This window comes from Schistocerca cancellata, chromosome 2 (assembly GCF_023864275.1).
Source record: "Schistocerca cancellata isolate TAMUIC-IGC-003103 chromosome 2, iqSchCanc2.1, whole genome shotgun sequence".
Taxonomy (NCBI): Eukaryota; Metazoa; Arthropoda; class Insecta; order Orthoptera; family Acrididae; genus Schistocerca; species Schistocerca cancellata.
In genome coordinates, this window is record NC_064627.1 from 696,214,836 (window position 1) to 696,229,012 (window position 14,177).

A 14,177-nucleotide genomic window follows, 5' to 3' on the forward strand; every position below is an offset into this window, starting at 1 on the left:
TTGATATCCGAACAGAATACCGGCAAGACTGTCACCCTCAACGATTCACTGCAGACTGCAGTGACGACACGGCGCCTTCCGCTCAGGGCTAGGAGAGGCGCCGGCTCTGCTAACAAAAGCATGACGCAGGCCACAGCCTTACTGTCCAGCTGCCAGGGGACCTTTGCCACCTGTAATGAGATTCGCTGACCACTTACTGTTACAAAGAGGACCCACACACCACACTGAGAGAACACTTTTCAAGTGAGAAAATCGCGAAGCTTTCCTCCAATGAAATGTGTCCCATACACTCCAAATAAAATTAACCACGAAATGGTGGCAAAAATGAATCAGTATCGCATAGCATTATGACAGTAATTTCACAGAATGTTCAAATCCACGCGACAGGTGCGTGAGCTTCGTTTTAAGCCGCTGACTAACACTCACAAGAATCTCAGAAATCCTTTATACATTTCCACTCCATTTCGCTATATGTTGATGGTTACTCGCGGTCACAAAATTTAATAAAGCCAGTCAGAAACTACTTTGTTTGGGTGATGTTCACAGTATACGTAAACAAGGGAAGGTTAAGAGCAATGATTGAGTGCCTAGCACCTGTACCATGTCCCTATTCGATTTTCTACACAGTTTGATAAAATATTTGTTTTAATAGATGTTAGAGCATTCTTGACTTATATTCAGTAATGAAGACGGAGACCTTGTACTTATAGTCACTGTTTATTAGCCAAAGTTTCAGCTCTAGCAAGTTTCAGTTCGCGCGTTCCTCACTGTTTTACAATACTACTATATTTTCACTCTCGCTAGTAAACCCCGGAAATTTTCCCAACGAAAATTACTAAAGTTTAAATGATTTCTATTTCACATTGTGCAAATGTAACAGTTAACCTTCAAAAATTGTTCAAATGTCTCTGATCACTATGGGACTTAACATCTGAGGTCATCAGTCCCATAGAACTTAGAACTACTTAAACCTAACTAAGCTAAGGAGATCACACACATCTATGCCCGAGGCAGGATTCGAACCTGCGACCGTAGCGGTCGCGCGGTTGCAGACTGAAGCGCCTAGAACCGCTCGGTCACACTGGCCGGCTAGTACTTAGCAATTTCCAACAAAATTTCAACATAATTTGAAAACTTTTCTAAACTTATTCTCGCTTACATATTTACCGTCAAATACTTAACACATTGAGTCATTTGTAAAGTAATCTGAAGGTTGAAGCTGTTTTATGCATGAGAGTTCGATTTTCAGAATCGGCGGCGTATGGGTAAAATAATAGATAGGGAGGTTCTCCGCAGAATCGGCGAGGAAAGGTAACATTTACAAGAAGAATGGGCCATATGAAGGGACCTGGAAATGTGTTCCACTGTACTTGAGGGAGCTGTAGAGCGTAGAACCTATACGGGGGCGTGGCTGAGACAGGAATACACACAACAAGCGATTGAGCACGTAGATTGTAAGTGCTACTTTCAGATGAACAGGTTGGCGCACGACAGCAATTCGTGGTAGGGCACATCAAACCAGTCAGAATAGTAGAAACTTTCTGGAGGCAACCCACATTATTACATTCCGTAATTAAAAGTTTATTAGTTGTAACACCAAACTGTGTAAATTATTGTGTTTTTTATACGAAATTATGAGAGACGACATTTTAAAGAAGAAAGACTTGTGGTCGTTTCGACATATCGCTGCTGGTACTATTATTTATAATACCACTCTTGTCTATTCGAATTCCTTCAACTGTTCTTGATATGTAACACAGTTTTCATAAAAAAAGTTATTACGTTAGACGTTTTGAGAAAAAACGTTTTGAATTTTTTAAACCGTGTTCAGTTGCAAAGTATGCAGCAGTAACCGATGTCACCTGGATAAATCACACAATAACCGCCATTTAACTGTAAAATGTTAGTCACTTCTTTTAGTTACAACCACTTCATTTGTTTTATGCACGTAAGTTTTAAAAAATACAAAATAAATATACACTCCTGGAAATTAAAATAAGAACACCGTGAATTCATTGTCCCAGGAAGGGGAAACTTTATTGACACATTCCTGGGGTCAGATACATCACATGATCACACTGACAGAACCACAGGCACATAGACACAGGCAACAGAGCATGCACAATGTCGGCACTAGTACAGTGTATATCCACCTTTCGCAGCAATGCAGGCTGCTATTCTCCCATGGAGACGATCGTAGAGATGCTGGATGTAGTCCTGTGGAACGGCTTGCCATGCCATTTCCACCTGGCGCCTCAGTTGGACCAGCGTTCGTGCTGGACGTGCAGACCGCGTGAGACGACGCTTCATCCAGTCCCAAGCATGCTCAATGGGGGACAGATCCGGAGATCTTGCTGGCCAGGGTAGTTGACTTACACCTTCTAGAGCACGTTGGGTGGCACGGGATACATGCGGACGTGCATTGTCCTGTTGGAACAGCAAGTTCCCTTGCCGGTCTAGGAATGGTAGAACGATGGGTTCGATGACGGTTTGGATGTACCGTGCACTATTCAGTGTCCCCTCGACGATCACCAGTGGTGTACGGCCAGTGTAGGAGATCGCTCCCCACACCATGATGCCGGGTGTTGGCCCTGTGTGCCTCGGTCGTATGCAGTCCTGATTGTGGCGCTCACCTGCACGGCGCCAAACACGCATACGACCATCATTGGCACCAAGGCAGAAGCGACTCTCATCGCTGAAGACGACACGTCTCCATTCGTCCCTCCATTCACGCCTGTCGCGACACCACTGGAGGCGGGCTGCACGATGTTGGGGCGTGAGCGGAAGGCGGCCTAACGGTGTGCGGGACCGTAGCCCAGCTTCATGGAGACGGTTGCGAATGGTCCTCGCCGATACCCCAGGAGCAACAGTGTCCCTAATTTGCTGGGAAGTGGCGGTGCGGTCCCCTACGGCACTGCGTAGGATCCTACGGTCTTGGCGTGCATCCGTGCGTCGCTGCGGTCCGGTCCCAGGTCGACGGGCACGTGCACCTTCCGCCGACCACTGGCGACAACATCGATGTACTGTGGAGACCTCACGCCCCACGTGTTGAGCAATTCGGCGGTACGTCCACCCGGCCTCCCGCATGCCCACTATACGCCCTCGCTCAAAGTCCGTCAACTGCACATACGGTTCACGCCCACGCTGTCGCGGCATGCTACCAGTGTTAAAGACTGCGATGGAGCTCCGTATGCCACGGCAAAATGGCTGACACTGACGGCGGCGGTGCACAAATGCTGCGCAGCTAGCGCCATTCGACGGCCAACACCGCGGTTCCTGGTGTGTCCGCTGTGCCGTGCGTGTGATCATTGCTTGTACAGCCCTCTCGCAGTGTCCGGAGCAAGTATGGTGGGTCTGACACACCGGTGTCAATGTGTTCTTTTTTCCATTTCCAGGAGTGTAATAAAAAAACATATGAACTGTAAAATAAAGTTAATACATGTCTTCATCGCATCTCAGATATAACAGAGCGCTCTAGATTCGTACGACGTACACTGAAGCCAACTGTGTTGTAACTGTAAACACGGTCTCAGTATGAACTGAGCCATAGAAACGAGTGGGCCATGGCACTATGTACATATGTAACTCATTTTAATGTTTTAATTTACATTTACCGGTATGTATTTTGTGACTGACTATCATTTAAAGCTTATACAATTGTACATTTAATAACGCAAGCATGTTAGCTAACTGTCTATATCAATACGACTACACTGCAGTTCACATTTAAGTGCCTGGCAGAGGGTTCATCGCACCAGTTTTACACTATTTCCCTACTGTTCCACTCTCCACCAACGCGTGGGAGAAACGAACACGTCAGTTTTTCCGTGTCAGCTCTGATTTATTTTATTACGTCGATCATTTTTCCCTTTGTAACTGGGTTTGAATGAAATATTCAGAGTAGAACGTTCGAGATTGTCATTTGGTGAAAATATCTCGGCGCAACGAGGAACGCCTTTGTTTTAATGATTTCCACACCAACCCGCGTATCATATCAATGTAAATGGTTGTTTATATGTCCTTTAGCATTGCAGTTGCCTACACAGTGACCGAAATCTGGATATGCAATAAACATTATTTGTAACCGATTGCTGTACTCTTTACTACTCGAAAAACAAAAGAAACGACGTGATACGCTTGCACTCTTACTTGTGCCATTCAGTTTGTCACTCTCTATCAGGCCGCCTTTTTGCCTCCAAATTACTACCGAGTGTGTATCCTGTAATCAACGGCACTTTGTCTGTATGTCTCCTAGCAAGGCAGTGTTTCCCCCGTGATGCGTGGGTGTAGCGCCAGTGGGACTTGTTTATGCGGCGGCGGTGAACTCGCGGCCTCGTTTCTGAGGTGCGGTGCCGTACCGGAGAGCGGCTTCCTCGCAGCGGCGTGCATTCCAGCGGCCGGTGAAAGCTGAATGGAGAGGGCGGGTGTCGGCGGGCCAGAACAATGCGTGTCTCGGCCACGCCCTCCGCGAGTACAGCGGCGTCACGCCACACGGCGGGCAGCCCTCTACACCACACCACACAACACCCACACCTCCACCTGGCCGCCGCGCCGCGCCGCTCCAGCGCTCCCGTGCACCGGTCGCCGCAGCGTCCATTCTCTGCACCTGCTCCCGTCTACGAGGAGCCATGCACACACTGTAGCACACACTGCTACTCTAGAACATACTGCCTGCAAAGATACTAGTAGCAAGTGTCACTCTACAAACCGAGTAAACTCCCATTATTCTGACATAGGCCGTTAAAACTCCAGTCTTCCAATAAATCAATAAATGTTGCTACTGTTTTCCAGTCAGAAAGGTAGTTAAAATTAGATGTCAATTAATACCTGATTGGTTATTACACTCCCTGTTGCAATGTAATACAGATGATTACCGGTTTTGGCAATTAGGCTGCCGTCTCCAGCTCTGTAGAATGCAACGAACATACAGCAAGCGCCAAGGCATCTCACTGTATGGTTACACAAAGGCAATCGTTTGACAGTAGGAAACCTTAACGTTTCCCGTATGTTTCTCATATATGAGGTGTTACGCCTGCCACAGACGGCCCCTGCCCGGCAGACTACACTCAAGACACCCCTGTGTACCATATAACATACACAAGCACTTGCAGGCGCAACCAAGAGAAAAACAATTCTTCAAAACAAACACAACTTGCTAGAGACTAATGCCAACCTTTTCCTGCAGAGGTGGCCTCACAGATACAGGGAAAGTTGGAGTACTCCGCCGACCTCTGCCGGCTTTATAAGGCCACCCCAGCAGCAGTACAGCCACTTACCCTCTCCCAAGGTGGCTTCCGCCAGCTCCCCCTCCCTGATGATGTCCTCCTCCCCTCCATCTACCCCTCCTATCAACATTGATCCTCCCTCCCACTTCCTGTGTCCTTTCCTTTGGGCACCCTCCCTCCCTTCTCTCTCCTTTTCCCCCCATCCCCCCTTCCTCCACCCCTCTTCTCCCAGGCTTCCCCTTCCCCTTCCTCCCTCCCCCCTATCTCCCTCGCCCGTGGCGTCTCTGCTCTCCCCTCTCCCTCTTCCACCCCCCCCTCCTCATCTCTTGGCAGGTCCCCGGACTCGCACACGCTCAGTGGACATTCGCGCGCCGGAGATCATCGCCGTCAGTGTCTCGTGTGTGTGTGCCTTCGTTTTGTGTTTCGTGTTCTTTCGCCGTCACGCCACCACTGTTCACCTGTGCTGTTGCAGTCGTCCGTGTTGTGTGCGCCGTGTCAACAGGTTTTAGTGTTTTTTCTTGTCCAGCGTGAACGGCTTCGTGTATATTGTTTTTCAGTGTCTACAGTTTTTTTACCCGCCATTTGTCTTGTATCATCTGTACCTCCATTATGTTTTATATTGTATCACTCTCGGCTGAAGAGCAGCGTATTATGCTGCTGACAGCCCACCTTTGTACAAGGTGTTGAAAATAATAATAAAGAAAAAAAAAGCAGTACAGCCAGTTCCTCGCCGAGCTAGGATCAGCTCCGACGGATCTCACCGACGCTCCTGATGAATGATCGTCTATAAGTTATTTGTTTTTGTGTGTATATAGTGATTGTTCGAGAAGGGAAGTTCAGTTTCAATAAACGACATTATACTGAGTGTTCTACAATACTGAGTATACTTCATGAGGTGTCCCATCTAACTCTACCACCTCATGTATTTCCGAAACGAAAAAAAATGTGAAAAATGCAATTGGACAGAGATTTAACTATGTCAGGGGCTCACATAATGGGCAGGGATGCACAACTCATAAATACATAAAAAACATCACTTTTAACACAAAGTTACAATTTTTATAGCAATGTAAGTTTTTTCTACCGAAATGAAAACTAGACGTACAATTAGTCAAGACAGACTTGTTTTCACTTTCTAAACTCATACCTCCCGAAATATATAGATTTTAAAGGATGGCAACAGCGCCACGATTTCTGCATTACTGCGCAGAGCAAGCAAGGATTGCCTACAGCAGGCATCAGAACAGTGCAGGCAACCAGCATTACAGTGTTACAACATTACGGCAGACACTGTGGCACGGTTTCCATTATTTAAAGTCTAAGTATTCCAGAAAGTATAAGGTTTCGAGCAGTGTAATCAAGTTTGCCACAACTAACGGTAGCTCTAGTTTTTATTTCCCTAGAAAAAAACGTAAATTCGTGTTGAAAGTGATGTTTGTTTACTTGTAGATAATGTGCAGTCCTGCCCATTGTGTGTGCACGCGACATGGTACATCCCTGGCCAAACGTTTTATTTCCTACATGAGGTGGCAGAGTTAGGTGGGATGACTTTATATATATATATATATATATATATATATATATATATATATATATATATATATATATAGTAGTGGAAATCAGCATAAAGACAAGTTCCAAGAAGGTAGTAGTACAATGTCTGAACCACACATGTATCGAATGTACTATGTAAGTTGTAGATGCATATAAGGCATAAACAATGATGACGGATTGCATAGTTTCTTTCATAACACGAATAACAAAATAAGGCGTTTGCATTTCCTGGATGTAAATTAGCATAAAGGCATTCATTGTCCTGTTGTGTTACTGCAGTGTTAGTAGTTTGTTCAACTTCCGTCCTTCTTAATTACCTCGAAAACTTTCTTCGGCATTCATTTTGGTATGGTTTATAGTTCTTGCAGTGAAACGGAAGCTCAAGCTTTTCGTGCCGCTTTCTTAGTTCACATACGGCCTCAAATTGCCTACCATTGCGATAAAAACTCCTCGCGAGTATTCCCCAACGGATTTCACGGGATTTAAATACGGTACGGGCTACGTGCAGGCTAGGGCAAGACCTCGATATCTTTATCTTCAAACAGCTTTTTGGCTGTAGCAGAAACATAAAGATGCATTATATTTTTGAAACATTAGACTTACTGCCCCATGGTCTTCATACATTCTAATCAGTTCCTTCTGTAGCATCTCCGTGTACATGTCAGAGTTCATTCTAGTGTTCAGTCAAGTAATGCGTGACTTACCTTTAGCGCAGGAGGCTGTCTAAATAGTAACATTTTCAAAATCAAAATTTCTGCTCATTCTTACCAGCTGCTCTGTTCTCAGATCATGCCAATAATATTGAAATCCATCCTGCCCATCCAAATTAAACTTATTCTCATCAGTGAAGATCATTTTATCCCATTCTGAAGTCCATGACATATGCTTTTCAGCAAACTCCAGTCTAGCCTGTCTATGTTTGGGTGTTAAAGAGGGTTTCTGCTGTCGTTCCTTGAATGCAGGATGTTTGTCATGTGACAAAATTTGTCGCACACGTCTGGCAGTTACTGGAAATAGTAAATCAGCAACAAGTTGAAAAGAATAAAGGTTTCTGACCCTTGATTTGCGCAGAAGTAATCATTTTTGTTCCACAAATAACTTTCTACTTTTCCCGTCTTTTCAGTTCTGTCCACATCGTGCGTTCAGTCTAACGAAATCATCAATCACTGTATTTGAACAGTTCAACTTCTCGGCAATTTGAATATTAGGTAGTCCCATTTCGTTGTACGTACCGATTTCAGGTTTTTCTTCACATGGTAACTGTTTTCCGCGCGGAATTGTCACAGTCGTGGTTTACGTACACAACACCGCACAGAGGCGACTGCCTTCATACTGAGTTCCAACCTCTACCACCTGAATCGTTGATGTCTCGCTATATACTGTACTACTGACGTCAGGTGCGGTACCATTTGACTGAATTCGTCGGTAGATTGCATTTCATACTGTTGCATGTACTTTGTGCATAACTATTCCAGTCGACTATGTTAATTTTCCTGCAAATATCCATACCTTTCTACTGATTTCCATTACTCTATAGTGCGGTCAGAAACAGTCTGAAAGCTTGTAATGGTGTTGCAGGGAAGATTGTGCTGAGATATAATTGTTAAGAAAAAATCGATACGTTTCGCTGTTTCCGAGCTACTTAGCACATTGAAGTTAGCCAATTAGGCGGCCCTCTAGATACAGTTAGTGCCAGTTGTTCTCATAACGAATAGGACAGCGCACAAGACTGCTCGCCATGGCTGTCGTTCGATCCTTACTACTGTTCCAAGTCCAATTTTTGTATCGCTGTCTTGTTCTGTTTGAAGAAACCAAACGAAGAACACGTTTGGCGACACCGTCTCTAGCGGGCCGCTTGAGTCTGCGCGCGCAACCACATGACTGGCTAACTTCAATGCTAAGCAACTCAGACATGTCGCAACGTATTGAATTTTTTTCGCAAGTATGATTGCTCAGCAAATCCCCCCCCCCCCCCTGCAACACCCTTGTAATCTTTCCAGACCGCTTCTGAGCACTCCACTTTTATCTGACATCAGTCCTCATGATGCCAACGGCCTTGCCGCAGTGGTAACACCGGTTCCCGTCAGATCACCGAAGTTAAGCGCTGTCGGGCTGGGCTAGTACTTGGATGGATGACCATCCGGTCTGCCGAGCGCTGTTGACAAGCGGGGTGCACTCAGCCCTTGTGAGGCAAACTGAGGAGCTACTTGATTCAGAAGTAGCCGCTCCAGTCTCGGAAACTGACATACGGCCGGGAGAGCGATGTGCTGAGCACATGCCCCTCCATATCCGCATCTAGTGATGCCTGTGGGCTGAGGATGACATGGCGACCGGTCAGTACCTTTGGGCCTTCATGGCCTCTGCGGGAGGAGAGAGGAGTCCTCATGATCATACTGACTGGGGCATCACAAAAATGAAGGGCACAGAATTCCCGTTGAAGAACTGGAGTAACAGGGGACTGAGTTCAGATGAACTTGGAGGCCAAGTTACAGCCCCTGCTCGATCTGTCCAGCTTGTACAACACCGGCGCGTACAGTGTCGTCCTACACCAGTAGCTTGAACTCAGTTACATTTCTTTTCATGTGGCTCATCTGTTGGAACAAGTCTTTCAATTGGAAGCCACTCCGGCGACTTGCGTGTCCCTAACTTGCCCAGTTATCCAAACGGGGAAAGGAGACTTACGGTGTATCGTTGAATCTGAACCACGTGTCGTTTCTGGCGACTCCTCACATTGCTCAGAGGTACAGGCTAGGTTAAAACGCAGACTCAAGAATCCGAGGTACGGCCGGGATTCGACGCCGCGACCTCTTGGTTTCCAGTCAAGCGCTTTACCGCTAGACCACCAGGTCTGACTAGCTGCATTACATGGGGACTTAATATATAGAGAAGCTTAAATTCCGAATACATTTGCGATAACTGGGACAAAACCTCAGTGAAGTTGTTGGTGGCCTGTATATCTATCAGATGGCTCATTTGCAGACCCTTGCTTCCTGGAACGTTTTTACTTCTGTTATCGTGTACTTTCATCCACGTCAGTTATCGTTGTTAATTATGATACATCTTGTATATTGGGTGAGGCGGCTAAGACATTCCCGAACACATGCAGAACGAATAAATATATTGAAGTGAGGGTGTCACTGAGTTATAGTGGATAATACGCAAATTATATGACGTACGGAAGTAATTCTTAACGCGTGTAGCTGCGGAAGCGTAACACAGCTCTTTTAGTGGAACTATAATCTTTTTGTGTTACACTGGAAAGAGCCTCCGTGGAGGAATTGGAGAGCATCATCGCACCTCTATACATGTACTCATCCTAACCTGACTCGACTGCCTCAACACGCAGAGCAGCGTCTGATGCAGAAATGGACCACTCTTTGCCTTAAGACAAACTCGACCCTCGTCGGCATTCTTGCGGCCAGGTAGTGAACGCTCAAGCGTAGTGAGAGGTGCCGCGGGGACAGGCACAGCATCGTCGCATCGGTAGCGAGGTCGCGAGAGAACCGTGCCGGCAGCCACATGAATTATTTTGAGAACACAATTGAATACCTAACTCACAGTGGTTGGACTATGATCTGATCTCTGCGCCCCTCCAATAAGAACAGAATCTTTTTAGTCATTGTGTCATCTCTAACGATAAATGGTACCGGTCTTTATCGCGTAACTCAAAGGCAATGATTAGAGCACTGCTATACATCCTACTTTCCTATTTTCTGTTTTTATTTTTCAGTTCCATGGACACAACTCCATTTATGTGTTTTGTGTTATCCGCGCAGATATTGACAGCACGCGACAAGAAAATTAACAATCGACAAAAGAATAGCTCAATCTGCTCAGCTCATGTCGTCTCGGACTTCTTTATTCTTTTTTTTTTTTTCCTTTGCACACGCATTTTTCTGTGTGTCGTGGCTTGACTTCGGCTTCTTAATGTCGGTTTTGGTCTTCCTAACTCTCCGTTGGTCACCTCAGTGGTCTTCGACCCGATGATCGAACACGAAGTGTAGTCCTTTCTAAGTGCTTTATCGTTTTGTTTTGCTGCCCTGTCGGCGTTATCTAAAACATAGTATTTTTAATTCTGCGTTTACTTCTATTTCTCTTTCCCGTCTCTGTATACACAGTTATTTCCTGTTTCGTCTTTCGTCCTCTGTCCTTGGAATCTATGTATCCTCTCCTCGCTGTACAGCAGGAACGCTCGAACCGCAGCCCGCCATCGATCAGATAGTAGCTCGCCCCTCACCGTTCGTTCTTGTAATTTTTGTTTCTCGTCTTTCATTTACTACCACAAAGCAGGTAATTTTGCTGTGAAAATACATTGTTGTAATTGTATTTGTTAAATGAAATCAATATTTTTTTAAACAAATGTAAACAATTTAGTAGGGATTGGTCATAGTGAGTGACCTGCTGCCAGGAGTACTGGTAAGTCTGTACATCCGCTCTGAAGAGTATTAATTCCATAGTTGTTCAAATTTCTTCAGATTTTCCTCTTACTTAATTTTTTCAAAAAATTTCGATTGTCGTAACTGAATTTTCATACTTTATTTCCGACCGTTACCTTCTGCTGGCAAGATTAAGTGTACAGATTGTCGTAACTGAATTTTCATACTTTATTTCCGACGGTTACCTTCTGCTGGCAAGATTAAGTGTACATAATACAGGCCTAATTACACGGTACAGTCAAATTAATGTTCCCATCGCTTATGTTCGTCGTCAGTGGGCAAAAAACCACTCACAGAGGGCAGGTGGGGGAAGCAGGAAGATGGTTTATAAGTTGTATCGGGAGGGGGGGGGGGGGGCAGGGGGAGCGGAAAACATTGTAGTCATCGTCATAACGCACAAAAAGACCGATTTATCTCACATCCATACATCATACGTTGGCCTTCGGGACAACGGTAGAAACATTTTCGAAACGGCTAAGTTTGTAAACTGTTTGCAGGCCGCCATGGTTAAAGTACACTGTGCAAGGCAAAATGGTGGTCTCCAAAACCGACACTGAAGCAACTGTGGTGCACCACGCGCCATAGGTGACAGGTATGAACGACAGCCGTGGGGACGTGTACGAGAGAATAGACGGCAGCTGTTGGGGAACTGACCGGCCAGATGCACGAAGCGGCTACCAACAGTGTCTCCCCAACGACCATTTAGCGAATGTTGCTGTTTATGAGCCTCCGTGTCAGGCGCCTGTCACATGCAGCCATACTGAGTGCTGTTCAACAGCGACCGCAGCTTGATGTCCACTGACAGGTGACCAATGGCCTTTTCGAATGAATGACGATCCATGCTCCATCGGCTTGAAACGTCTGAAAGCTACCACGCTGCAGCAATCGTCGGAAGATGAGGCGCAGCGCCGTATAACGATCCTGCCTTGGAGGCGGTTAAGTGGGAGATGTGTCTCAGAGCTGGATAGTGACAGATGGTGACGTGAGACTGGACGCACACGTAATTTATGTATCAGCCGATAGAGGACAATATTGGATAGGGGACTCATTTAGTTTCGATTGTGCCCACTAGAGTGCACTAAAGTAATAGAATGTTTTTCATAATCTGTTCTAGTAATTTCATAAAGTGTTATTATGTCTTTTTGTGTATTTAAAATGTTATAAATGTGTTTTAGCAGTATGAATGATGCGTGAGTGTGGTTTAAGGTTTATGAAGATAATTGTTTAACGAGTTATATAGTAGGATTTAGTGTGGGAACATTTCGAAGAAGTATGGATATGAACAAAGGGGATTTTTGTAGAATAGATTTGTAAAGTAAGTTTATGGTAAAGGGAAAGTTAATTCAGGTATAAATAACAATAGTAAATAACTTTATGCATAAACAAAACTTCAGTATATTAGATAATTACGTCGGTAAAAAGTGCAGTAATTAGGTTTACTATTTTGCGATTGGTTATTGATGAAAAGCGCGGATTGACGCGGAAGAATGTTGTTTTGCTATTGGCTGTTGAGTAAACTGACCAATGGTAAAGCAATATTCTTCGCGCGCCTTTCTCTGCTGGTAGAGAAGACTGAGAGTATTCTAAAGAAGAGTCGAAGCCTAGCCATGAAAGAGATCGGACGTGTGCAGTAGTAGTTCCGGTGAAAATGATAAGTTGCCGGATCTAGCAGTGTTTCATACATTAAAAGTGTTGGAAAGTGACGGCATAATTAATCCGATGTGTGTAGAAATTTCGGAATTTTAAGTGCATTTTGTGACGAGAAAAGACATTCCGCGTGGCGTATTGAGCAGGTCGGCGCCTAAAAACTGTGACTGCATTTGGTACCGACAGACTTAATATTTGGCGAGCGTTCTCAATCAAAAACAATTAGTATTTTTGTAGCTATTACGTTTTCGGGAAATGCAACACCATAAACTTGCTAACGTGAGTGAAAGGGATTGTGAGTGACTGTTAAGACTAGCACGGGCTTGGCAGTGATACTTGTTCACCTAAGTTTCAGAATATATTAATTGAGGACAAAATTTCCAACCTTTCATTTCGTGTTTCTCCCGAAACGTAGATTAGTGACTTTAATTGCAGCCTGGTTCACGTCGAAGTACAGTAGGTTTCACTCGGCTTTCCTACTGATGAGCTGCTGAGACAATGTTCACAGGTAGGTGCAGGTTCGTCGTAAAGGGACGGAAAGAACCGCGCCGCCGCAAAGGGTCCAGGATGAAGGAGACAGTGTTATGGTATGAGGACTGGATCCGCGGCCCCTGGTTGGTGTCGTCGTTATGGAAGGCACAATGGATTAACACAAGTGTGCATCTATTTTTGGGGATCACGTCCATACCTACGTGTAGTTTGTTTTTTCCTTGGCACACTTGCATGTTCAGCAAGACAATGGAACGTGTCACACAGCTGAAAGATTACGTGCATGATTCGGAGAGCACCGTACTCACCTGGCAGCTAAACTCCCTGGATTTACCGCCTAATGCTTGTTCTGGCCGTTCGGGCCATGGCTTCCTAGAAACCTCTCGCAACTAGCTACAGGACTGGAGTAGACATGGCTCCACATTCCTATCTGTATCTTCCAGAACTCATTGACTCTTCTCCTGTACGCCCGCACTGAGAAAGTGGCTGTTCATGCTTTTGACAGGATGCCACATTAATGTGACTGGACCGTGTGTCAGTATAATTTTTTTCATGATGCCCGATGTCCTCCTTTAAGAATCATCTGGAACTTGTTAATTCCGTTTTGCTGTTGTTGAAGTACAATTTTAGCGTCTTTCCGTTTCATTGCACGATTCCTTCACGTGCTGTACACTTGTTCCAGAAACGCGCTGACATAAGCGAGTCCCAGGGATGGCGGCCTCGTGGCGGTCGCTGAGTGGAGCAGAGTGGGGCGGCAGGTGTGGCGCCGGCCACAGCGGCGGCGCCCGCAGAGGTTCGCAATTACGCGGTCCGCGTGATTTACGCC

At 45.4% G+C, this 14,177-nt stretch overlaps 1 protein-coding gene and 1 pseudogene across 1 annotated transcript in view; one reads left to right on the forward strand and one right to left on the reverse strand.

Annotated features, from left to right (window-relative positions):
• The window catches only part of LOC126162469 (calpain-9-like), a 1,012,451-nt gene that overhangs the window by 606,764 nt on the left and 391,510 nt on the right, over window positions 1-14,177 (reverse strand). The window lies entirely within an intron of this gene.
• Window positions 8,826-8,943, forward strand: LOC126164224 (5S ribosomal RNA; annotated as a pseudogene).